Source organism: Mustela erminea, chromosome 2 (assembly GCF_009829155.1).
Source record: "Mustela erminea isolate mMusErm1 chromosome 2, mMusErm1.Pri, whole genome shotgun sequence".
In the NCBI taxonomy this organism is placed as follows: domain Eukaryota; kingdom Metazoa; phylum Chordata; class Mammalia; order Carnivora; family Mustelidae; genus Mustela; species Mustela erminea.
Genome location: NC_045615.1, coordinates 133,488,715 through 133,514,592, shown reverse-complemented (window position 1 = coordinate 133,514,592; position 25,878 = coordinate 133,488,715).

Below are 25,878 nucleotides of genomic sequence, written 5' to 3'. Positions count from 1 at the left end.
AGATATAGACATACATACATATATGCATATATATCATGTTATTCGAGTAGCATACGGTGCTTTTCTGGAGGCCAGCATCTTTCTAGTCTTCATACTACATTTTATGAAGCAGAGATATCTGTGAAATGATGATGACAAGACACATCTGTGGGCACTGTGTAAGATTTTTAATATATAATACATTTACATATTTCATTTGTATGCATAATATTTCATCATCCCACCTGCCCTTGCTACAGGGCTGCGGCTTTGCCCCTTTTGCTCCCCTCCCCCCTCCTTCTGAAAGGTAGCATTGACTGTGCTTATCTTACCCTCTCTACAAACAAGACATCAAATTGTAGGTTGGGAGATTGAGAGACAGATCATTTCCCATTGATTCCCTTGTCATCAAATCCAGAAGACCTGAGCTTGGGGAGCTGAGAACTGACAGACATATTTCACGAGTCTCTTACATGCTACCACTTGGCTTAAAGACCCAAGTCTAGGACGTGAGCCTGGAGCAGATGCCCTGACAGGCTGAGACCCGTGGGCGGTCTGCAGAAAGACTGAGTGCATCTTGAAAGAAATAGCTTGTGTTGGTCTAGTATGTTAGTGGCTCCAATATTCATGCTTCTTTCTTCCTTCTCTCTGAATCCTGGCAGGCCCTCATTCACATATGTTGGAAGCGACACGATGCTAGTTTCATCCCTTGGTTTTAAGGTTTGGCAGATTCAGTTCTGTACCCCATAGGATCCCTGAGTTATCATGTAGGAAGTCCAACTGCCTTAAAAGAAAGATAAGTGGAGAGGTGAGAGGAAGAGACTTTGAGATTATTGGGGAGAGGGTAGCATCCAGTCCACTCAGCACTTCATCTGGGGCCCCAGTCTTCAACTGACCCCGACCAAATTCAATGCAAGCAAGAGGAACAGCCACCCCCGGCCCAGGTTACAGACTACTAATCAGATGGAATGATTATTGTTTCAAGCCAGTATCTTTTGGGTAGTTTTTACAAAGCAAACAGATAACCCAGATACCTAGTAAATGGAAACTGTTTAGTAAATGTTTGTGGGGACAACTGACAGTGCCAGGATACTGATCCTCAGTGCACTTAAGTTCCGGGTTAAGAGAAAGACTGATGAAGTGACAATTAAACTGCAGTAAGAAAAGTACAATGATAGAGTTGTTAGCGTGGCACAAATGAAGTAGTAGTGGACATCCTCGCCCAGATAAGCAGGATCCGGAAGACTTCCAAAAGAAATAATAACTGGGGGTGCCTGGGTGGCTCAGTCAGTTAAGTCCCTGCCTTCAACTCAGGTCATGATCCCAGGACCCTGGGATCCAGCCCCATATTGGGCTCCCTTCTCAACAGGGAGCATACTTTTCCCTCTCCCTCTGCCTCTCTCTCTCTCTCTCTTTCAAATAAATAAATAAATAAATAAGATCTTTGAAAAAATAATAACAACAAAATTCTAAGAAGAAAATAGGAGTTCACTGGTCAAAAAAAATTAAGAACATTCCTCTACATCTTCAGCACATTTAGGTCAGTCCCTTGTTCATAAATTAAGAATGAATGAATGAATGAATGAATGAATGAATGAATGAATGAATTTCAATGTCTTCATCATAAAGATAAAATTTAAAGTAACTAAAACCATGAACAAGAAATAAGCTAAAAATGCCTCCTCTGGAACCTGTGAAGCTCAAGCACTGAGCTGTGTTATCTCTTTTACCAAATCAGTGTTGTCTTTTCCCTAAGCAGAGAAGAATTCCCTCCATTAAAAGAAGTATATGCTAACAGAATGTATATTATAGTAATTCTCTACATGCTACACTACTGAATTAGATTATCTCTAGAAGAACTTGTGGAGATATCACAGTTGACCTTCAAGAGCTTATTATCCAAAAAGATGTTAAAATAGGAATCAAAGTCATGAGTCACAGTTACACCATAGACCTTTGTATTTCATGTTATTACTAGATCATTAGATAACATGGTACCCCTATAAGGGCAGCATCTGTTCTCATTTGGTATGGCTATATTTTTACTTTTTTTATTTTCCCCTAATCTCTGTTAATATAAATGTACAAACATACTTACGTACAAAGTGAAAGAAAAAGAGTTAATTGATTTCAAACTACTAGAAAAAAAAGCATATGTTGCTGGGACTATGGAAATTTGAATTTTATCTGCTATTTTTTAGTTTTATCATTTGTTCAATAGCTAGAAGTTTGGGACTTTTTAAAAAGGGATCTAATCAAGGATGAGATAAAATAAAGAAATAAGTTATTCTCTAATAATCATTCTATCCCTTGCTAAAGTTATGGGACAGAATACGTAGCTTCTGTGACATACTGACTATTAGAAGAGGGCCCATTGAGACCATACTCAATGGTTGTTGAGTGAATAAATAAAAACAAGAGCAGTTATTGCACTGGAAGCCTAGGACAGAGAAGGCATCCGTTCACATGGGAGGATAGAATGGGAATTAGAGAAGATGAGAGTGATGTGTTAGTGATACTGAGGTCAGACAAAGCAGATGGGGAGATGATTAAAAGAAGGAAGATCAATACTATCTTTGAAATGAACAGCTGAGTGACTTTGGTCTTAACAGCAGTGAACCAAAAAGAAAATAAGAGCTTAAGAAGAAGGTGACTGCAGTTTTTGCAAGAACCCCTTTACAATTTATTGATGAGAGGTTCACAGAAGAATTCATGTGCTCTGCAGATAGCTCATTCCCAAGAATGAAAGAGGAAGGTATCCCTAATATTTCCTTCAAAAACTCACTATTGGTGTTGAGAGTTTCCTTCTCTCCTAGGGAGGATTGAATGAATGATGGTTTCCACATAACCCAAAGTGATCCTAATGGAGACCTTTCCCACATGGAAGGAAACACTAGGTGTGGGAGTAACTGCTTTCCCACTAGCATTCCCTAGTTTTTTTTTTGTTTGTTTTTTCCTGTAATGCCATTGGGTCTTCCATCTAACAGCAAGAAAGGAAAAAAAGTTGTTGTCTATCTAAACAGTCGTCCTCTCTCTAACTTTATAAGGCAGCTCCCCCAGTACCAACTTCTGGTCCTTAGAGTAGTCTTGAAAAACAAAAGGAGAAAGCCTCAAAGGCTCAAAACTGAGAACAATGACAATTCAATCCCAAGGCCCTTCTGTACTCAAGGTCTAAGTTCACTTCCAGATCAAGTTACCTTCTTCTATCTTAGGCTCTCTTCTCCCAGAGTCATATTTGTGCTCAGATTTTGATGGAAATGCTTTATCAGAAAGTTCACTTCAAAATAAAATTAAAAAATAAACAGTCATGGAATAGGGGAGGCAGGAAAGACAAGGGGAAAAAATTAAAGAAGGGTACAATTTCAGATGGAGTCCAAGACAGCCTGATACCAGAAGTTCATCTAGGGACTTAAGGCCTATATATATTTAAAAATATATGTAAATTTCAATATTCCTAGGTAAATTTTAATTGATCAAACATCACAGCCTTTTTAAAAAAACATACGTGTGAACCAATGACTTGTTTTTACAGCTCTCTTATCAGAATACTGCAGAAGTTTCTAACTTATTTCTCTAATCTTATCTCACTTTGCCAATCCTCCTGACCACTGTCTGAGTGAATGTTCTGAAAATTTAAGTCTGTCATATCCCGGATTACCAGTTTTTAAAATTTCACCTTCCTCCTAAACATTCAAGATCAAATTAGGCAATCAAAGTTGGAGTTTTACAAAGTAATCCAATCTTGCAAAAGAGGTATGTGGTTAGAAGTAGTAGACATCTTAATACAAGAATGTTTAAGGGGCACCTGTGTGGCTCAGTGGGTGAAAGCCTCTGCTTTCGGCTCAGGTCATGATCCCAGAGTCTTGGGATTGAGCCCCACATTGAGCTCTCTGCTCAGCGGGGAACCTGCTTCCCCCTCTCTCTCTGCCTGCCTTTCTGCTTACTTGTGATCTCTCTCTGTCAAATAAATGAATAAAATCTTTAAAAAAAAAAAAAAGAATGTTTAAATATTTTAAATGAATATCTCCTTAACAACTATTACCAGTTCCTTACATTTTCCTAGACTATCTCATTCTTGAGGAACAGTATCTTATAAATATAGATAGATAGATGATAGATAGATAGATAGATAGATATAATCTGCAGTTATAGTGTACTGTTAATCTTGTCTATTCTTTGATTTTGGTTTCAAAGCCTAGAACTCCATCATAAAACAACACAATAGATCCTAATGTCAGCAATTTTCAACAACCTTCCATTACACAATGTGCACTTTGTCATCTAGAAAGAGAGGAATCAATTCTGCCCCAGCCATGGAAGTTGAATCAGCAAAGTCATCCAAGAGGAATGGCATTATTGACATAAGGTTTTCTTTTGTTGTTTGGAATATACTTTGTGAATATTTCATCCTGAAATACCTTTTAGGTGTAGTCAGCTCTTCTACTACAGTGACCCTTTGTAGTTAGTGTTTGTTTTTGTTTTTCCACTTGTTTGACTAAAAGACCAAAAAGTATCCTAAAAACCATCCTACCGTTGATTGTTATTTAGCAATATTAATACTGCAATACTACTGTGCTCTGAGATAAGGTAGACCTAACTCCATCTTATTTAGATAAAATTAAAAGTGTAAGTATTTATGATGAATTTTAGGAGACTGGCAGACCCTAATCTATAACTTTGTAATATTTTGAAAGATACTTCAATTTTCAGTCTTGATTTTATAAATGATAAAATGGGAGTGACTTGAATCATAATAACTTATAAATTTAGTCTAAACTTCTTTTTACAAAGTTGTCAAATATTTAATAGGTCATATCTTTTTGCATACTAGAATTTATCATATAAAGTTACCATACAAAATGGCAGCAAATCAAAAATAATTGATTAAATCTAAACTCAGTTTCTATTACATTTGGCATCAAAGAGCTACTGAGTAGAGAGTTTATTATCATGGCATTCTCATAGACTTTTAATGATCTATTGATATTTTCTCTTCTTTATAGAATGATCTTATCTGTCTCCTTGATTTACTTCATCAAGTCATTCTAAAAATGGTCATTAACCAATAAACCAAGTAGACATATAGATTTATATTCCAAATATGTTTTTTTAAAGTTTGTATACTAATTAACTTAAATAGAAGAAAGAATTACTTGCAATAGTTCATTTCCAATGCAGTGTTTGCAGCGTTTGAAGACATACACTTTCTGACAAAATAACTCCGTTTTTTTCAAAGCTAACCACAAGATAATTCCTCAAAAATCCTAAAAAATACAGTGATCCCTACATCACTTTTCAATTCACTTAAGTTTGCAACCACACTCCATCTTTCGGTTTCTATGTAAAGAAATATGCATGCAGCAAATCTTTCATTAATTTACTCATTTATGTGTTTATTGATGAATTTCTATATGTTCAATTAATTATCAGATTTATATGTGTCATTTATGTTTGTGTCTCTAAAGGTAAAAAATGGAATTGAAATCATTATCTAGAAATTTTTAAAAGGAGGTGAAACAATTATAAAATAAAAAATCTTGGAGTGAAAAATTAAACATGAATTTCGTAAGTAAGCTAGAAACATTGATTATAAAAATCTGATCTAATCTGATTTTTTTTATTCCAACCATTTAAACACTAATCACAAGTCACCTGTGGTAGACACAGAGAAACTCTGACCAGATTCCTCTTCAATGAAGGACTCAGTTTCCAGCTTTGGGGGATGTGGTCAGCTGAGACCCTCTAGCTTTTTGTTTGTACAGGGTCTACCGCAGTTGCGGAGACCCACCTGGCTCCAAATCATGTCCTCCCGGGGTTGCCCACATCCAGTAACTTCACAAAAAAGGGTCCAAAGTTTGAACCATCTGGAAAGAGTAAAGGGCAACTCCAATGGATAGTGTATGCTCCAGGTATCTCCAATGAATTAGCAAAGACTTCAGACCTGTGTCATGGCTCAACTTCTTCCTTTGTCAATCCTACTTCTTGCCCTGTTTTCACAGGCACTGATCCCAACAAAATCTCTCATATCCCAAACACTATCTCAGCATCAGCTTCCAGAAAATCCAAGTTGTGACACCTCCTTTAATGAATAAGAGAAAAAGCAAGAGTTAATCAAATCGAGTATATCAGAGATGATACTGTAAAAATGTGGCAATGGTGCACTGGATTAGAAATGGAAATTAAGATGGGTTTTTATTGCTACCTTAGTTTGTGGTGTCTCACAAATCACTGAGTATCTGGAGGACTGGCTCCATCAATTGTCAAGTCAGGAGACTGGCTGCTGATCTCACTGTACTTTCCAGATCCATCACACTGCAAGCTGAACCAGCGGTTCCCAATTCCTTCTATGGGCCTAGGCCAGTCTAGTATAAACATTTTCACCAAACTGTGGAAAAACGAGAAACAGAGAAAGTAGCAAGTTTTTCAGAGTTAATTTGTCTTCTTTGTTTGTTTGTTTTTGAAGAGAATTCCTTTCTCTTTTTGAAAGTTTTTTTTGGCTTTGGTAAAATATCCTTTCTTTCAGAAATGGTGTGGCCAATAGGTCATCTATTCTTGTTTCATTTTGTGGTTTTTTTTTTTTTAATGTTTTACAGGCAATATCAAACTTCATATCAGTCACCCAGTCTACTCCTGCACTGTTACTTCAAAATTCTACTGAACAGCAAAACTTACTGTGAACTATAAATCTCAAACTTTCACAGTAATAATAAGCATTTAATTGATGCTGGTACTGATTGTCACTGATTGATTGAATCTGTACAGAGACATCAAAACAAGTGAAACAGAATAGCAGGCTTAGATTCACGCGCTATGACTTACGTTTTGGATAAGTTTGCATCCAGTTCTGGTAGGTTCTTCGACATATATTCTCATTACTAAACCTCTCCTTTCCAACATTCTCAACTTTCTCCCCCAAAGTCTAGGATTATCCACTTTAAGAAAAAAGAGGAAAAAATCTCAAGATGAGTGGTCTCAAAGATTTCCATTTCTCAACTCTTTGAGTTGACCTCTCCAAAATTACTGAGAGCTTAGAGAAAGGATGCTTTTCCCAGTCTTCCTTCATTTATCTCAAAAAATGCCTGGTTAGCAGCAACAAATCGTCTATTCACATCTACCCTCTTCCTCCTTAATAAGCAGTTTAATATAGTATAACGAAAAGATCAGCGGACTGGGAGTCAAGATTTATGAATGTGTCAAATGATATTGTGAATAATATTGAGATAAGTTTTTTAATAAGGAAGCACATTTTATAGTGTAAATCACTCCTCAGGTGAGAGGTATTCTGCCTCCGGGACCTCACTTATTTTCTTTCTCTGCCACCTGATGACCTCCTTTTGCTCTCTTTCTTATCCTTTACAGCACGTCTTTCTTTTCTACCCTTCTCTTCACTTTCTGCAGTTTCCCCAAGTGCACCTCCTCTGTCTCCATTTCGTGGCTCTCTTCTTTCCTGGATTCAGTTGCTAGCATTTGGCTCTTCCTCGGGAATAGCATTCCTGAGCAAGGTGCTACGCTGCTGCTCTCCACCGCCCCCTGCCTTTCCACTTCATGTCCCCAGCTGCCATTTTCCCTTGCATTCACATCCCACAATCCTTTTTGGTTTTTATTGACAAGTATAATTGACATACAATACCCTATTCGTTTCAGGTGTAGATCACAGCGATTTGGTATTTTTATACATTATGAAATTACTCCCATGAAGCCTAGTTACCATCTGTCACCAGACAGTTATTACAATATTATTGACTATATTCCCTATGCTGTATGTTACATCCCCGCGACTTGTTTATTTTATAACTGGAAATTTGTACCTCTTAATCCCCTTTACCCATTTCATTCATCCCCCATCTTCCTCCCTCTGGGAACCAACAGTTTGTTTCCCTGTATCTATGAGCTTGTTCAGTGTGTTACTAAATGTACCTTTACTCTCCTTTTCCTGCTGTGTCTTCACTCTTTGAAAAAGCTTAGCTCGAGGCTTTCACTAATAGGCCACTGAGGATTGAATTTACTGTTTCAGGTGCTACATTCCAACTGCTACAGATACTAAGAAGATAGTTGGCACCACACTTCCACTAGATTTCACTGAAATGATGGTAGCTTGCCTTGTTGCTGTTGGAGGGGGGTGTGGTTAAGGGGCACTGGCTGTGTGTTTCATTGAAAACAAAAAGATGGGGAGCTTCAGCCTGCTGAATGCTCATGGAGGTTTCTCCTTCATAAAGACTCTCTCTGGCAAATTTCTTCATCTAAAGCAGATACCAAGCAAAACAAAATGTTGCATTTATTTAAACAGGATTCCTAAGTAATTATGGTAGTCCATTTACCTATGATCTAATTAATTACTATATTTTCTCTTTATTGGGACAATCTCAAAAAAGACCAATGATCTTGCTTCTCACCCAACCCCACCTATGTCAGGAAACTTTACTCTTTTCAGAGCTTTCAGCCACCAGATGCTTGGGCACCAGAGCCTATCTACAAGTTTTGGAGGTTTTGAAAAAGTAATTCCAAAGAATGCTCTGACCCTGTCATTGGTGCAGATTTCTTTCCCAACTATAATTTTATAAGTGAAATCATTTTATCAATTATAGCTACAAATCTTTGTGTGGTGGTATTTGTATTGCAGGACATGGGGAGAAAGTGGGATATGGTATGGGCTTCTTGACATTTTAGAAGATTCATTTTTCAGTTTCTTAAGAATTATCCAGGATAATACAGTAAAAGTGATTTTTTTTTTTTTTAAAGTAGCATGTCTGAAGCCTGGAAGGCAACACAATTGTGGTAAGGACCAAGTATGATGTAAATAAACATATTTTGTAAATTTTAAACATTGAAGATAATAAAAGGTAATAAGAAGGGAAAGTAGAATTGAATTTGCATCTAAACTTCAGTCTAATAAAAATGTACCTTGCTTAAACAGTAACAATGAGTCTATAGATAGATTTTTACTTCACAAAATGTAAACCAATAAGATTTTCAATGTCTTCAGTATTTATTAATCATTCATTTTATTAATTTTTATATCAAACCTACATCCAAAGAGATTCAAAGAACTATTCAACAAAATTTTAAAGCCATTATGAAACCAAAAAGATTTAGGAGAGATGTGCGAGAATCATCTGAGACCATCATTGCTGTGCATCATATTTGACTCTATCTTGTGAGATAAAGAGACAGATACTGAGGAAATACACACATAAGAAAAACACTGTTCTGGTCTTCCAAGAGCTTAAACCAATAAGGGAAAAAAACATGTAAAGAAACAGCAAAATTACACCAAAAGATTGAGGGCAGAGGTAAGGGCTTGTTTCTGGGAAGGGGCAAAGATACATCTTCAGGTAAACTCGAGGGAAAATGATTGGTAAAGCTACAGACAGATTTTAAGGGTGAGAGAAGAGACTGAAGATAATGCTTTTCAGAAGACTTTTATCTTCTGGCTAACATAGTAAATGATTTTATCTGCCGCTTTGGAAGTGGGTTTATTGTTTCAGGGTCAGTAGAAAAAGTTTTCAATACCCACTGGGGAAAGCACAATAAAAAAAATAGATTTTTTATTATCCGTATCATCAGCAGTAGTCTATCAATAAATAAAAAATAAAGACAGCTGACTTTTCTTTCAAAATATTGCAAGAACATTCTCTAATGATCTTCTTTTAGGTCAGAGAATATTTGGTAGGCCAAGCAATTTCTATTACTAATTCTGTGTAGACAGTTTTGTTTATTAAATATACATTAGAGGAAATGATTTTTCTCCCTTAGAGTCTAGACTTAAGGCACTGTAGACTGATTCCTTTAAATATATGGAAACTAGCTATGTTTATTTTATGAGTTAGAAAATCTCATAACTCTCAAGGCCCACATCCAATTTGTATCTCTAAAATGTTTTTTTACAAGCCAGAATAAACATATAATCTCTTTCCTGCAAACCATAGGCTATTTATCCAAACCAAACAAAGATATTTGAACACGTTAATTTGAGTGTGGTTTAAAAATTCGTGGCGGGGCTGTGCTCACGGGGCATGCTTTTGTGATCATAGTCCATTTTAACCCTTCTAGTTCACTTGATTTTTTTCATACCTGCTTTTGAGGAGTATTCTTATTAGCAATCAGATTCAAAATCTATAGAAATACCATTTCCTACTACAGAATAAAAGTGGACAATCTGGTGGTTATCTGTGACCTGAAAGAAAGTGTGGCTGTGGGTGAGAGACCGGCACTCAGATTGATCTTGGATCTTATCTAAGATTTGATCCATTGAGCACAAAGTGAAGCTGTGATGAATGGGAGATGCCTGTGTGTTCTAGGCAGACCACTTTAATTGCTTTAATATTGCTTGAGTAGATTTTTTTTTAAGTTTATAGAATATTCAATTAAGGGCAAAAATTAGAATTAACCTAAATGTCAGTAATTTTTAAAAAATGGTTAATTGGTATACCTGGGTGGCTCAGTCTGTTAAGGCTCAGACTCTTGATTTTGGCTCAGGTCATGACCTCAGGGTCATGGAATCAAGCCCCACTTCAGGTTCTGAGCTCAAAGCAGTCTACTTCTCTCTCTCTCTCTCTCTCTCTTTCTTTCTCTCTCTCTCTCTCTTGCTCTCACTCTCACAAACTCTGCCCCTCTCTCACTCATTCTTTCTCTCTCTCAAATAAATAAATCTTTAAAAATTATATTAAATTTAATTTAATTTAAAAATGGTTAAATGTTGGGGCATCTGGGTGGCTCAGTGGGTTAAAGCCTCTGCCTTCGGCTCGGGTCATGATCCCAGGGTCCTGAGATCGAGCCCCACATTGGGCTCTCTGCTCCGCGAGGAGCCTGCTTCCCCCCACCTCTCTCTGCCTGCCTCTCTGCCTACTTGTGATCGCTGTCTGTCAAATAAATAAGTAAAATCTTTTTTAAAAAAATAGTTAAATGTTATAAAACAGCATATCCTTGCAACCACTGAAAGTGTGGAAAATTTATATGTACTTCAATGGAAATGATCACAAAGTATTAAGTAAAAACAAACAAACAAACAAACAACAACAACAACAAAATTGCAGAGCAGGACACAGAGTAAAATCTTATTTTTTAAACCAACAGAAGTTAAGCATATGTGTATGTGCTTCAACAAGGAAGAAAATGCAAAAATATTTTGAAGAGTACATAACAAACAAACTTAACATTAGTTACTTTGGGGAATATAATTAAAGGGAGTCAAAAACTCACTTATCATATAGACATATTTATTATGTAGATTTATGTATTTATTATGTAGGTATCTACATCGTTTGAATGTTTGCCTAGGTAATTCATTAGATTTGTAATTAGAGTTATTAGATTTGTAATAGGGAATTTATGAAAGACAAGAAAAATCTTCTATTTGTATTCATTGGTGATTTTCATCTAAAAATAGTAAATATTTATTGTTATAATTACCAACTAAAGTGTGATTCTCTTCTCTGTTATTGTCATTTAGAAGCGATCAGATATACAATGTGTAATTCCTTCCACTTTTGCTTTTGTTTTTGTCACATCAAACTTGCCACTTAGAAGGACTTAATAGTAAATAATCTCATTGAAAATACCTAGGTCTTCTAACACGAAAGTCTTGCTGAGGAGAAGCAAAGGCAACATATGATAGTTTCTTAGAAATTCAAAACATGCTTCACTTCAGATCTGTGGAATCAGAACCTTCACTTTAACACGATTTCCATTCGCATACTTTCTCATTAAAGATTAAGAAGCAATGCTCCAGAGGACTAATCTTAAGTCTATAATTTTATAACAAGTACCTTATTTTTATTCAAATTGTATGTTTATGGGAAGCCTGAAATTGTGAGAGCAGAGAAGATTGATAGAGAAAAGGGCTAAAGCCTTTGATCTGTCTCCACATTGCCTTTCTAGGGTTCATGGCTCCAGTATTTTCCTTTATTTGACATCACTTCAAAACAGATAAGAACACAGAAGATCACAAATCTGAGTATATAATTCAATCGCTAGTCTGATAGAAAATGGCATGATTGGGGCCCCTGGGTGGCTCAATCATTAAACCTCCAGCTCACTCATGATCTCAGGTTCCTGGGATCAGCCCCACATCAGGCTCCTTGCTGGAAGGAAAGCCTGCTTTCCCTCTCTCAGTCCCTCTGTGTTCCTGCTCTCGCTATCTCTCTGTCAAATAAATAAATAGTCTTTAAAAAAAAAAAAAAAAGGTAAAAGAAAAAAAAAAGGAAATGGCATGATCATCAATGGTTTTTGACTTTTGAATTGAAACTGGCTACAAAACACATGCCACACACACAAAAAAAATATGTGGCTTGTACAGACATTTATTTGTTCCTATTTAAATGAAAGGTCAGAAAGTAAAAGGCAAGATGAAATGAAATGTGTGGTCAGAGTGAAAGAAGTAATATGGGGGCTATGAAATGGGAAAAATGCACCTACCAGAATGGCTGTCTTTTGAGTGTATGAAATATTTGGAAGAAAATAAAGAAAAACAAGGACTTCTAGCAATAGGGATTGGCACTGTCACCTCATTCACCTTACTCTTCTTCTATTAATATGTCTCACTATAGTTAAAAAATGTACAATAACATTGTCTGTCAAACTGTAGCCAGTAAAAGCTTTTGGAATAAATGAATGAATAAATGCAAGCTTCTTTTGAGTATGGAAACTTCCACTTCCTGTAATACTGCAGATTTGATAACCTCAAAACCCTTCTCCACAAAGCCAAGAGAAATGTTGGGCAAACTGTAATGTATGTACTTTTAAATTCCAAGCTGTACTAGCAAAATATCAGTGAAATCCCCAGGATGCTAAGGCAAAGAGGTCATTAAAAATCAGAGCAGTCAGCACAAGAATGGACACCAAGTAGCCTTGGGGAAATTATTGCTATCAATCACTTAAAGTCATGTGGGGTTTGATATTCAGGGGAGAAGTGGCAATCTGTGCAAAGCGAAAGCCTGGAACAGATATCTCACACAAAGTCAGGACATTCTAAAGACGACATCCTCAGTGAAAGGATAAACTTAAAAAATGGCACACACCAGAACAAGGAGGAAGCTACGAAGTTCATAGCTGGACACATGGGCAGTGCGTGGGAAAATTAGTCTCCCCTAAGAATTTATAATCATGGGCCCAGAGTCACCTGTTATTGGAGTTTAATTTCAAACACCTATGTTTTCTGAGAGACTAGAAATTAGAATAAAGAGTTTAGGGGCTAATGATACCCCTAAAGTTTGTGGCCAGAGCAAATTGAAATCCTCTGTTCATAAATTATTTCTCAATACAGACTGCACAAGAGTCCCATGAATAAAGCCCTCAGATGACACAGAAGAGTCAAGCAAAGAAGCAGAAGCATCAGATATACCATCATTATATATAGATAAAATAAACATGTTTAAAATTCTGAGAGACATGAATATTAAAAAACAAGGAAAACAAGTTATAATGGAAAAAAGTAAGAAAAAGAATATCTAGAAATGAAAACTGTAATTATTGAAATATAAAAATTTCACTAGATGAATTTAATAATAGATTAGTCACAGACAAGGAGAGAATTAGTGGCCTATAAGAGATTATTCAGAATGTAGACCCAAAAAATAAAGTAAGAGAAAGTATGAAAGAGGGGTTAGAAGTCACAAATCTAGTAAGTATTACAGAGGATGAGACTAGAGAGTGTGGGTAAAAGAAAATATTCTTAGAAATAATGTCTGAGAAATTTCTAGAACTGTTGAAAGACATATTTTCCTTACTCTAGATTCTCAAAGAGGATGTGAATAAAAATAAAACACACTCACCCATACCGTAGAGTAACCATAGGATTTAAAATTATAGAACAGATTTTAAAATGTAGAAATCTTATTATTAAAAAAAAAAAAACCCCTCACATTAGGTTTTTTCCAGTGGAACAGTATCTGTAGAGAGTTAATAGAGCCGCAGCCTATCTTATACTCAACTAAAATATTGTTCAGGATTGAGAACAAAATAAATTCGGATAATCAAACTCTGGAGTTCCCACTAGCAGTTTCCCATTTTACTTTCCGTTCACAAAGTAATAAAGGTGTAAATTTTTGCAAATATAGTAAAGAAGACAATATGTAACAATAATGATTATATAAAATAATAATATTGTTTAATTAAGGGACAGTCGATAACAGATTTAACCAAATTACTGAACAGCTACAGCACAGAGAATGGAAGATCATGACGAGCACTAATCATTCTAAGGTGTCTGTATTATTCTACAGAAAAGTAAAGATACTGATCTTCAAACTGCTTAAACTTTGAACTGTTTCAAGTATGTCCTATTAAGATCTTAAGATAAATCAGTTAAACAATAGAAGAGGAATGTATAATAGTCAAATTAGTAGATGGGGAAAATCAGAATAAAGAAAACTTGAAGCATCCAAAAAGCATAAGGAAAAAGAGGGGGGAAAAGATGCAAACAAAAAAAAAAGAAAAATAGAAAATACTCAGTGTGATAGGAAAAATAATCCTTAATTCTGGAGATGTAAAGTATTCGTAGATATAAATTAAAACAGAGAACCATGCCCAATGACCCAGCCCTAACCCATACACGTTCCCCAGGCAAGAGTTTGGGGTATAAGGTGGATCTTCACCTAACATTTAACTGAGTCCTGCCTTAGAGCTGCTTGATGGCAGCAATATTTGCTGACTCTCAATAATTTTTAAAAAGTCACATTTTATTAGAATAACAAGGGATGGCTTACAGATAAAAATGTGAGAGTTAAAATCTCTGCTATCAGGAAAAACGGAAACCAGGGCGAGAACAAATGGCCCTTTCCTTTAGAGCCAAACTTTAGCCAGAAGGAAGATTCTCCATCCCTGTTCTCGCAGGCTTCAAATTACTAGCCTGATTGGCCCAGGGGGTGGATAATTTGATGAATGGGTGCACTAAGAAAACAAGCAATGAGGCAAATCAGGAGGAATGGGCAAGGCTTCCCAAAGGAAAATCATGGTGCCATGATAAAGGAAGAACAAAGAAATTTAAACTGGAAAAAACAAAAACAAACAAACAAAAAATATACCAAAGGTAATTTGACTCTTTCTGCTGGATCTTTGTCCAGCTATAGTAGCAATTTTTATAGATATTTGACTCAAGAGGAATATGCATTTCTAGAATTGTTATTAAATTTTTTCTCCTTCTCCTTAAGCATTTAGACCTGTGATAACAAATCAAATGCCTGCCAGCATCACACAAGTCAAGGAAACCAAGTAAAGGACTATCGGAATATGATGATAAACAGGAACTGACTCTCCATCTCAGGAATAAAACATAAAATGGTGAAGGTGAGGAAAAACTGCAAATGCCCAGACCCAGCCCAAGAAAGCAGTGTTACTCAGCTAGAGCTGATTGTTGGAGCCAGATCTTTTTCAAGAAAAATCAAGTCAGGAATGTACGCAAAATAGCCCAATACTTCTCTTCATATCGAATTTTAATTGTTATTCACAACTGATATAATTTTTAAAATACTGTGTGTAGCAATACCAGACAGATCAATTAGACACCATTGCAGGAACAATTCTGTTATTGGTCATCTGTGGATTGTGAATTGTGCCTTGTGGCTCAGTGACTTGTGAATTGCTTTGTGCATGTTAATGGGAGAAAACTAGAAAACTCTGCATTTCTGATTCCATTGTCCTATCTTTTGGGCTATTATCAGCTATACATTTTTCTGGATGTATACACACACATATATTATATTATATATATATGTGTGTATATATATATATATATATATATATATAATAAACGTTGAAAGATAACATCACTACGTTTGCTTTAGATGGTTAATTACCTTCTGGAGAACTTAAGTATAGAAAGTAATCTATTATTTGTACCTTTATTTTTACATAATTCCTCTTTTTTCCTTGATAGACATTTTTTTAAACATATTTAGGTTCACAGCAAAATTAAGCAGAAAATACAAAGTTCCTATACCCTGCCCCACTGCCCCCCACCTGACACACACACAGCCTTCCTTCCAATCAACGTCCCCCAGGAGAGTGGTACATTCCTTAAAGTGATGACACATGGTCTTCACCCATAGTCCATAGTTCACATCAGAGCTCACTCTTGGTGGTATACATTCTATGGATTTGAACAAATGCTTAAAGACAAATATCTACCATTATAGTTTCATAGGGAATAGTTTCACTCTTCTAAAAACTCTATGTGTTCCATTTACTAACCTCCCCTTTCCCCCCAGCTCCTGGCAGTCCCCCAGCCCCTGGCAGCCCACTGATCTTTTTACTGTCTCCATAGGTTTTTCTTTCCCAGAATGTCAAAAAAAAAAAAAAATTATGGGGGAGCCTGGGTGGCTCAGTGGGCTAAAGCCTCTGCCTTCGGCTCAGGTCATGATCCCAGGGGCCTGGGATCAAGCCCTGCATCGGGCTCTCTGCTTGGCAGGGAGCCTGCTTCCTCCTCTCTCTCTCTGCCTGCCTCTCTGCCTACTTGTGATCTCTTGTCTGTCAAATAAATAAATAAAATCTTAAAAAAATTATTAAAAAAAAGATTAAGGGTAAACATAAGTTTTCAACTCCTTAGGACAAATACCGAGGAACGGGATTGCTGGATAGTATGAAAAGAGTATATGCAGTTTTGTTTCAAACTGGCAAATGCTCTTCCAAAGTGGTTTACTGTTTTGCATTCTCCCAGAATTGAATGAGAGTTCCTGTTGCTGCACATGTTCAATTTGATATTGTGTAATCTTAAGATCTTGGCCATTCAAATAGGACCTGTGCTAGTTCCTTGTTTTAATTGCGTTTCCTTAATGACAGATGACATTGAGCATCTTTTCTTCTGCTATTTGTCAACCACGTTTCTGCCCACTCTTCTGCCCACTATTTAATTGGGTTTCGTTTTCTTATTGTTGAGTTTTGTTGTTTATTTTGATTAAGAGTTCTTTTTTGATACATCTCTTGCAAATGCATTCTCCTAGTCTATGGATTATCTTCATATTCTCTCTTCTTTTTTAAATTTTTATTGTATTATGTTAGTAACCATAAAACACATCATTAGTTTTTGATGGAGTGTTCCAAGATTCATTGTTTATGTACAACACCCAGTGCTCCATGTAATACGTGCCTTGTTCTCTTGATCTTCAGTCTTTCAGGAGATCTGTGTTTCTAACTGTTGGTTGATATGTTCAGCTATGTAGCCATTGCAAATTTTTTTTTTTTTTTTTTTATTTCCAGCATAACAGTATTCATTATTTTTGCACCACACCCCGTGCTCCATGCAATCCGTGTCCTCTATAATACCCACCACCTGGTACCCCAACCTCCCACCCCCCGTCCCTTCAAAACCCTCAGATTGTTTTTCAGAGTCCATAGTCTCTCATGGTTCACCTCCCCTTCCAATTTCCCCCAACTCCCTTCTCCACTCTAAGTCCCCATGTCCTCCATGCTATTTGTTATGCTCCACAAATAAGTGAAACCATATGATAATTGACTCTCTCTGCTTGACTTATTTCACTCAGCATAATCTCTTCCAGTCCCGTCCATGTTGTTACAAAAGTTGTTAAAATTGTTTTCTATTATCAGATATTAAACACTGTGGTATTTCCTTACATTGTCAAAGTATTGATCATAGTTCTTTTTTTTTTTTTAAGATTTTTTATTTATTTATTTGACCAACAGAGATCACAAATAGGCAGATAGGCCGGCAGAGAGAAAGGAGGAAGCAGGTTCCCCGCTGAGCAGAGAGCCTGATGCAGGGCTCAATCCCAGGACACCAGGATCATGACCTGAACCGAAGGCAGAGGCCCTAACCCACTGAGCCACCCAGGCATCCCAGTCATAAATGTTTTAAGCAAAAATTAAAATTGTTCTTAAAAGTCTCCAAGCTATAAAATGGGCTGTTATTTCTAGCCTGAATTTTAACTTATAATTTTTAATGCCTGAAAAGCCAATAGCTACCTGAGGAAAAATATTCAAAATCCAATAAAATCAAAAGGTCAAAAGAGGAAAGTAGGGTGGTTCCACAGCCATTTCTTTTTTTCACTCGACTCAAAAACAAAACTGTGTGTTAGCACTTAAAGACTATCTTAAAAGAATTAGAATTGATTTCCACATTGTTAAAGAGTGCAATGTTGATGGGAATATAAATTGGTGTAGCCAGTATAGAAAATAGTATGAAGTTTCCTCAAAAAATTAAAAATAGGGGCGCCTGGGTGGCTCAGTGGGTTAAGCCTCTGCCTTCGGCTCAGGTCATGATCTCAGGGTCCTGGGATCGAGTCCCACATCGGGCTCTCTGCTCAGCAGGGAGCCTGCTTCCCTCTCTCTCTCTCTCCCTGCCTGCCTCTCTGCCTACTTGTGATCTCTGTCTGTCAAATAAATAAATAAAATCTTTAAAAAAAAATTAAAAATAGAACTACCATATGTTCTAGCAATCCCACTTCTGGATATTTATCAAAAAAAAAAAAAAAAAAACCCTAAAAAACAAAAATACTAATTTAAATAGATATCCGCACTCCCACATCTTTTTGCAGCATTATTTACAATAACCAAAATATGGAAGCAACCCAAGTGTCTATCAACAGATAAATGGATAAAGATGTATATTCTAGGTAGATTTTTATCCTAACCATCTAAAATCTCATTTAAGTAAGCAGGTAGTTGGAGCTCTGACCTGAGATAGATTTTTAGAAACAGAGAAGGTGACCTAGTAGGGGGGGATGAGGAAAAGGAGACCAATTGAAAAGCCCAAAGAAAGAAAAGAAAGCAGGGACACATAGGTAGCTCAGTAGGTTAAGTGTGTGTCTTTGGCTCAGGTCATAATCTCAGTGTTCTGGGATCCAGCCTGGTCAGGCTCCCTGCTCAGTGGGGAGTCTACTTCTCCCTCTCGCTTTGCCCCTCCCCCACCAGACTGAGTGCAAGTCACGCGCTCTCTCTCACTCTCTCTCCATATATACCTCTCTCTCAAAGAAATAAAATCTTTCAGAAATAAAATAATAATAAAGGAAAGCAAAGGCAGAGTATGGATTATCAGGTCCAAAGAAGGTAAGCAAAAGGCTCCAGGTATGAAATAGCAAAGTAAGCAGCTTGAGATAAACAAGAAGAAACTCCTTCAGGATTGATAGACAGAAAAAAGTAATATTATGGGGGATTTATGGCCTGGCCTTTGGTCAGGGAAAAAGTTATTAATGAAAGTTCAGTGAAACACCTGAAAGTATATTCAACGATCAAAATTTATTCCACCAAATATATGCCATGTCCTCACTGAAAAGATATTATTTGGATTTTAGTTGTTGTTTTCTACTAAATTTATAAATTTCTTTAAGGTAAATGGGGGGGGTATTTAGGACTCAAAATAATCTTTATTTAAATTCTTTCACTAGCAAACTGGCACTCTTAATATATCTTTCTAGAGAAAAAATGTTCTTTAAATATATAACATACATTGGGAGCTTATAACAACTTTTCAGCTCTTGTTTGACATTTATTATTTTATCTGAGTGTGGTTGACATTAGTTTCAGGTATAGGAAATAGTGATTCAACTTCTTTATGCATTATACTATGCTCATCATGAATGTTTCAGCTCTTTTAAAAATTCTTTGTTTCTCCTTGGAAATCTTGCCTCTTTGGACGCATCTAATTCAGACATGGCACAGTATCAGTTTGAAAATTTTATGTGATGGTTTCACTTTAATGAGAAAATGAAACTTCAAGAAAGGGAAAATTTTAAGTCAATTTACTTTTCTTAAAAACAAGTAAAAATGGAATTACAGCTGAAACAAACAAAAACTGTAACATTTGGCCAGAGAAATAGAAACCCATCCTGGAACTGCTGCATAAAAAAATATTAGACTGAGGAGCAACTCAATTTCATACTGTGCAATTTAAATGTACTGAAAGTAATTAAAATGAATGTCATTGAAACTGTTTCTGCACCATGGTTCAACTAGGTCATTTAAATGTTGCACCAGAAAATTCTAAAATTATTTTTAAGCCAAACAGAGGCCTGGAATTGTGAACTACAGAGGCAGGTAAACTCAGGTGATCTCAGGAATAAGACGTAACGTTAGCAGCACCTGCTGCAGAGTGCTAGTGGGAACAGACACAGTGCTGGAAGAGCCCTGTGTTTATAGGAAATGGCAGGTTAGTACTATCAGTTCCCCTAGAAAAGGGAGGATAATGTAACTGAACACCAAGCCTGACTCACTGATGCCAGGAATTTGGGGCAACGATTTCCCCTGAAAGCCAAGCTTAAAAGTATTGGGATGTCACTTAAGAAAGTGTTCTTTGAAATTAAAGTAGACATTTTCAGTGACTTAATAGCATCGATGGTTATGTAATTGGAAGACTATACCAGGGATTCCAAGTGATCTTAAGCTGTATTCATGCTAAGATTGAGAAATGTCTAGGAAAAGACTGGAGAAATTGGGCTACCCAGGCTCTATTTGTGTAAATAATTCACTACTCTTCTGGGGTAGAACTCACCTAGGAGAAAGACGTCAAGATGTATAATAAGGTTTTGCCTTTAATACAGTAAAAAATCTGGCCACCATATTATCTGCCCAGCTTCTGCAGGTGCCCCTGCGGAGCACTAGTACAAGGAGTCTACAATAAAGGAGAGAGTAAAACGGAACAGAACTAATCCTCTAAGCTCACAAAGGAACATTGACTGCCTAGAGACAGAAAAGAATGGAAATGTCTAGTTTGGTTCCATTGGTGCAAGTGGCTGGATGACGGCAGCTTTGGCAAGGGCAGGAGCCCGCATGGGGGAGTTTGCAGTGCGTTCAGAGCTGGTTGAACACTCATGATCTCGCATGTTCACAGCTGTTTTGCTGCATCCCTGGAAGCACAAGCTGCCTCACACACAAATTGCCTCCAGAAATGAAAAGAGCAGAGGAAGAAAATATTAGACGTCACGAGATAGAATAGAGTCTTACTATGGACCATACTCAAGGCAAGCCTTATGAAATCATAAAACGATTTAGAGGTATATTTAACAAGGATATGGCGTACGTCATGTAATTTGAGGAGAAGGAAAACCAAAGAATTTTTTCTGCACCTGGACTGTGACCTTCAGTTGGTGTGGCCTGGAGAAGAAATGCTTTTCATTTAGAATTTACAAGAACCGTTCTGGTATTTGCAGACATTTTAAAGTACAGCAAGATCAGAATCAGGAATCACTTACAAACCACACTCCTGTGAGTGCATTGGCAACTGAATTTGAATTTTTTAAAACCATCCAATCATCCCATAACCTTTTAAAAGCACCTGTATCAGGTAATGGGAGCTATACATACTCCCACGGGTCACATTAAGCCACAACCATACCAGAATCCTTGCAGGCCTGGGAGTATTAATTATGCTGTGAACAATACATCTAGAAACAGGTGAGCCTCATTTTACTGGCTGTGTTCTGTTCTTTTGTTCCACAATGATGCGAGCATTTTGTCATTGTGCCTTTTATTAACTTAATACCATTTTGATTATAAAATCTAATTGTGGAACGAGTTTTGATGACTACCTTTATTTAGGATATCATTCCAACATTCAAAAAAAAAATTTTTAAGCAGAACATTTAAAATATTAGTCTTTAGAAAATGAAAAAAAAATTACTGATGACTCTTACGAGGAAAACATTGTTTTGTGTAGGGGAAGTTGTCCTTAAAAATTACCAGCATCTTCAATAAAGACTTATCAATCTGCCTTTTTTTTTCCTTAAAGATTTATTTATTTATTTAAGAGAAAGTGAGCAAGCTATGAGGGGTGGGAGGGAAAGGCAGAGAATCTAGAGCAGATTCCCGGCTGATCCAGAGAACCCAATGCAAGGCTTGATCCCACGACCCTGAGGTTATAACCTGAACTGCAATCAGAAGTCAGTCACTTAGCCAACTAGGCCACCCAGGCACCCCTATCAATCTACTTCTTAACAAGCATACAAAGATCATGTAGAGGGTTCAGAAGAATCAAAGGGATGTTTAAAGAACTGGAAAATAATAGCTATGTAGAAAGGCTGAGAAAACTGGGATTTCCTTTTGGGAAAAAAGGCAACTCTAAGGGAATTATTCTTTTAAAATAAGAAAGGACTATTATGGACAAGATGATAACTGGTGTTTTTTATCTGCGTTTAGAGCAAGATGAGAGAAAAGGATTGGAGGAAGAGCCAAGGGGAGTTAGGCTACCTGTTAGAAAGGATTCCATCTTAATAAAGGATGGTAACCCTGCAAAACTGCAGACATTGCCAAATACGTTCCTGTGTGTATTTGATGCAAATAATAAGCTGCAAAATTTTAAATTCAAAAAGCTGTCCAGAGATTCCTCAAGATCCTTATGTTCGTCTTTAAACAGGGAAAACAAAAATCAGTATTTCTACCACATCATCCCTCTGTCTTAATCATATGTCATTATTACCAAAGTTGTTAGTAACCGGTTCCTTTTTTTTTTTTTTTTTTTTTTGAGATTTCAATGTGTTTTATTTTTTTATCTTAAAAAAAATAATAAATAAAATAAATAAAAGTAAATAAATTAGCTGGTTCTTTTTCACATTAATTTGTTTCATTGAATTTAACTTCAGCTTCACTATTCCCTGGTAGATATAGGAAGTAGGGGACAAATGAGGTTAGCAATTTGAAAACATTTTGTGCAGCAGGATCCTTGCTGGTGATAAAATCTTTTGTGATCAGTCACACAGGAGAGCAGAGCTGCTCTGGTTACCTGGGAGTGAGACAAGACAAAGGGGCAGAGGATGGGGCAGAATCCTGTTGATTTCACCCTCCATACCTGCCCTCACCCCCTGCCCTTCCAACAACCCCCAAGACACCCTGGAGGAACCCATATGGCTTTTTGAGCATAGTTTAAAAATCACTGACCCAGATAAGAATGACATATTAACACTCTCATGGTGTTTTATAGCTCATAAAATGATTTAAAGTATATTATCTGTGCCCTTCCTGCCTCAGCATTCAGGTTCTATTTCAGCAAATCATTTAAAAGCATCTGGTAATAACTTTTTAAAGATGATCATAAGTGTAGTTATATTAGTTATAATGAGGAAAGAAAAAAGTAGTTTCGTGTAGAATGGCTTTCTTTCTTGACAAAAATTATGGGGGGACATTCTTATTTCCATTATTTTAGAAAACATGTGAGATGAAAGGTGTTTATATTGGTTAAAAGTACAAGAGAGAATTCTAATATAAAAAACTTTGATTTTGGACCAGGACAAAATCAGGTACACAGTAGGCTCACAAGGCTTTTCAGGGTGCATGAAAATGTTTTATACTTTTTAAAACCAGAATTTAGAGAATGAATTCAGTCAAAGAAAATGATTTAATATATAACATTAACATGTTATTTTGATCACCTCCTTTTTATCCCATTGCACAGGGAATGATTCCTGACCTACAATTTTGGCAATGGCCAAAAATGAGACACTTGACCCTGGACAGATGAGGCAGAGTTCACTGGTCACATAGACTCCCAGCCTAGGAGAGGAGAACATTGCACCATTCAGACCCCCACAGAGGTGCACTCAGAGCACAGTGAACACCTGGGGGCTCTGGGTGGAGGTTTTATAATACTAAGAGGTCAGGTGTCCCCTGGTTCCCACAGGAAAATGTGATTGGTTAGTTTGAACAAGTCCACAGGCTGGCCAGGAACTGAAGTCCACTACTCAGGGATAAATGAGAGTGACGCTTGGGCTCTTTGATGGAGGATTTGGGAGTGGGGGGTGCAGACTTTGTCCATGGGAGCAGAGTAGGGAGCAGAAATTATGGTGAAGCCCTTCACCGCCTTCTGTATTTCACAAACTGTCAAGGCAGCACATGATATCGAACTTCGGGGAGTCTTAGACCATACATGTCTTTATACCAATACAGTTATAAAATATTATATTTAAGGGGTTTATTTTTAGATGGAGGAGACACAAAAGTTCAAGTGCCTAAGAGAGATATAGAATTAGCATGCCCCCTGGCAGTCTCAGAGCAAAACAAGTCCCTTAATTAACTTCCATATCTGCAAGGATCTTGCTCTGTTCTAAATGTCCAAATTTAAAAATGATGGAGTCCGAACACCCAGAGTTAGTGCATGAAAGACCTCCAAGTGAACTGTGGAGAGTCAGGTTATGTGATCGATGTGATTTTCTTTCCTGAGAAAGTATTATATCTAATCTTGAGCATGTTTCTGAATTGCTCTGAACTACAAGTTCCTTATATTTAAAGATTTTATTTATTTATTTATTTATTTGAGAGAGAGAGAGAGAGTGAGAGAGTACGTGAGTAGAGGAGCAGAAGGAGAGGGAAGCAGAGTCTGCACTCAGCTGGAGCCTGATGTGGGACTCGATCCCATAACCCTGTGATCATGACCTGAACTGAAATCAAGAGTCAGACGTTCAACCAACCAAGCCACCCAGACACCACTACAAGTGCCTTATATTTAAGGAAATATTATGACTATTAGATCAGTAGAGTAGGGAAAACGTCTCCCACAGTGCCCAGCAGATGTTAGCTGGATTTAAATCATCATTGCAATCAAGTCGTCTAACTTTACTGTTTCCAAATATTCTTTACAGATTTTACCTGGTGTGAGTAGGCACTGAAATTTTATTAAATGAGTGGATGGGTAGATAAATTCATGAACTCATATACGCACAAGGAGTCCTTGTCTTCACTCACAGTTTCCTTACCTAGAATGTTCTCGCCACTCTTCTGTGCTTAGCTAAGTTCTGCCCTTCTATAGAAGACCAACTTTCGTCTCAGCAAATGATTTTTTAGTAACCAGTTCCCTTTGATATATTCTCTAAACTTCTGAAGAATTTATTCTCTAAGGCCCTATTTTTAATTGAAACTACAACATCTTGGTTTTAATTCTTTAGATTATTTCCTATCTAGGAAAATTGTAGAATTGTAAAAAATATTAAGGTATAAGGCTATACCTTTTTGGGGGTGCCTGGGTGGCTCAGTGGGTTAAGCCTCTGCCTTCGACTCAGGTCATGATCCCAGGGTCCTGGGATCGAGCCCCGCATCGGGCTCTCTGCTCAGCAGGGAGCCTGCTCCACCCCTGCCTCCCCCGCCTGCCTCTGCCTACTTGTGATCTCTGTCTGTCAAATAAATAAATAAAGACTATACCTTTTTGTTTTCTTAGACCTAGGATCATTTCCTGCTCACAGTAGGAACTTAGTCAAAGATAAATACCAGTCTTTTCCTCCTCATTCTTGCTTTTCCGGCTTGTTTTAGTTGATAGCATTCTCATTCCTCTAGTCATTTAGACAAAATCTCAGAATTTTCACAGATAAATACAGAATCCCAGGTGTCCTGGAATGAGTATGATCCCTATCTGTCTGAGGGCAGTGCTGCTGTCAGAGAGCAAGAGTTAGAAGTGGAAGAGCAAGGCTCACTGACTTAGGCCACTTGGTCCATGACATCCTTCCTGATGATCCAGGCTTTCATACCCACCTCAGTGTTTCTTCAGACCCTTTCATCCTCCTGCATTATTCCTTCATCACTGACCCTGCTCCATCTTTGAAATGTTTCCCATGCATGTTCCAGGTCCATGTTCTCACTACCGAAAGTCAGGCCTCCATCAATTCCCTTCTGAGTTATTGATACAAACTCAAAGTGGGTTTCTCTGTCTCCAGCTTACACCTCCCTCAATGTATCCTATCTCTTATGCACTGAATTATCTTCATAAGGCACTTAATTTTTTATTCAAAAAGATAACCTCTCGATCTAAATTTTCAATTGGTTATTCAATATCAGATTATCTACAGTATAAAAATCCATGTCTAAATCCTTTTGCTTAGAATTGTAGATCTCCTGAAATATTTCAGTAACTATTTTTCCAGTTTTATCATGTATCATATCACATCTTTTGAACTTGTGCAAACTAGATTCACTACTCTTTGAAAATCAACCAGTATTTCCTGTTTATCTGACCTCATTCAAGTTTGCTCTTTC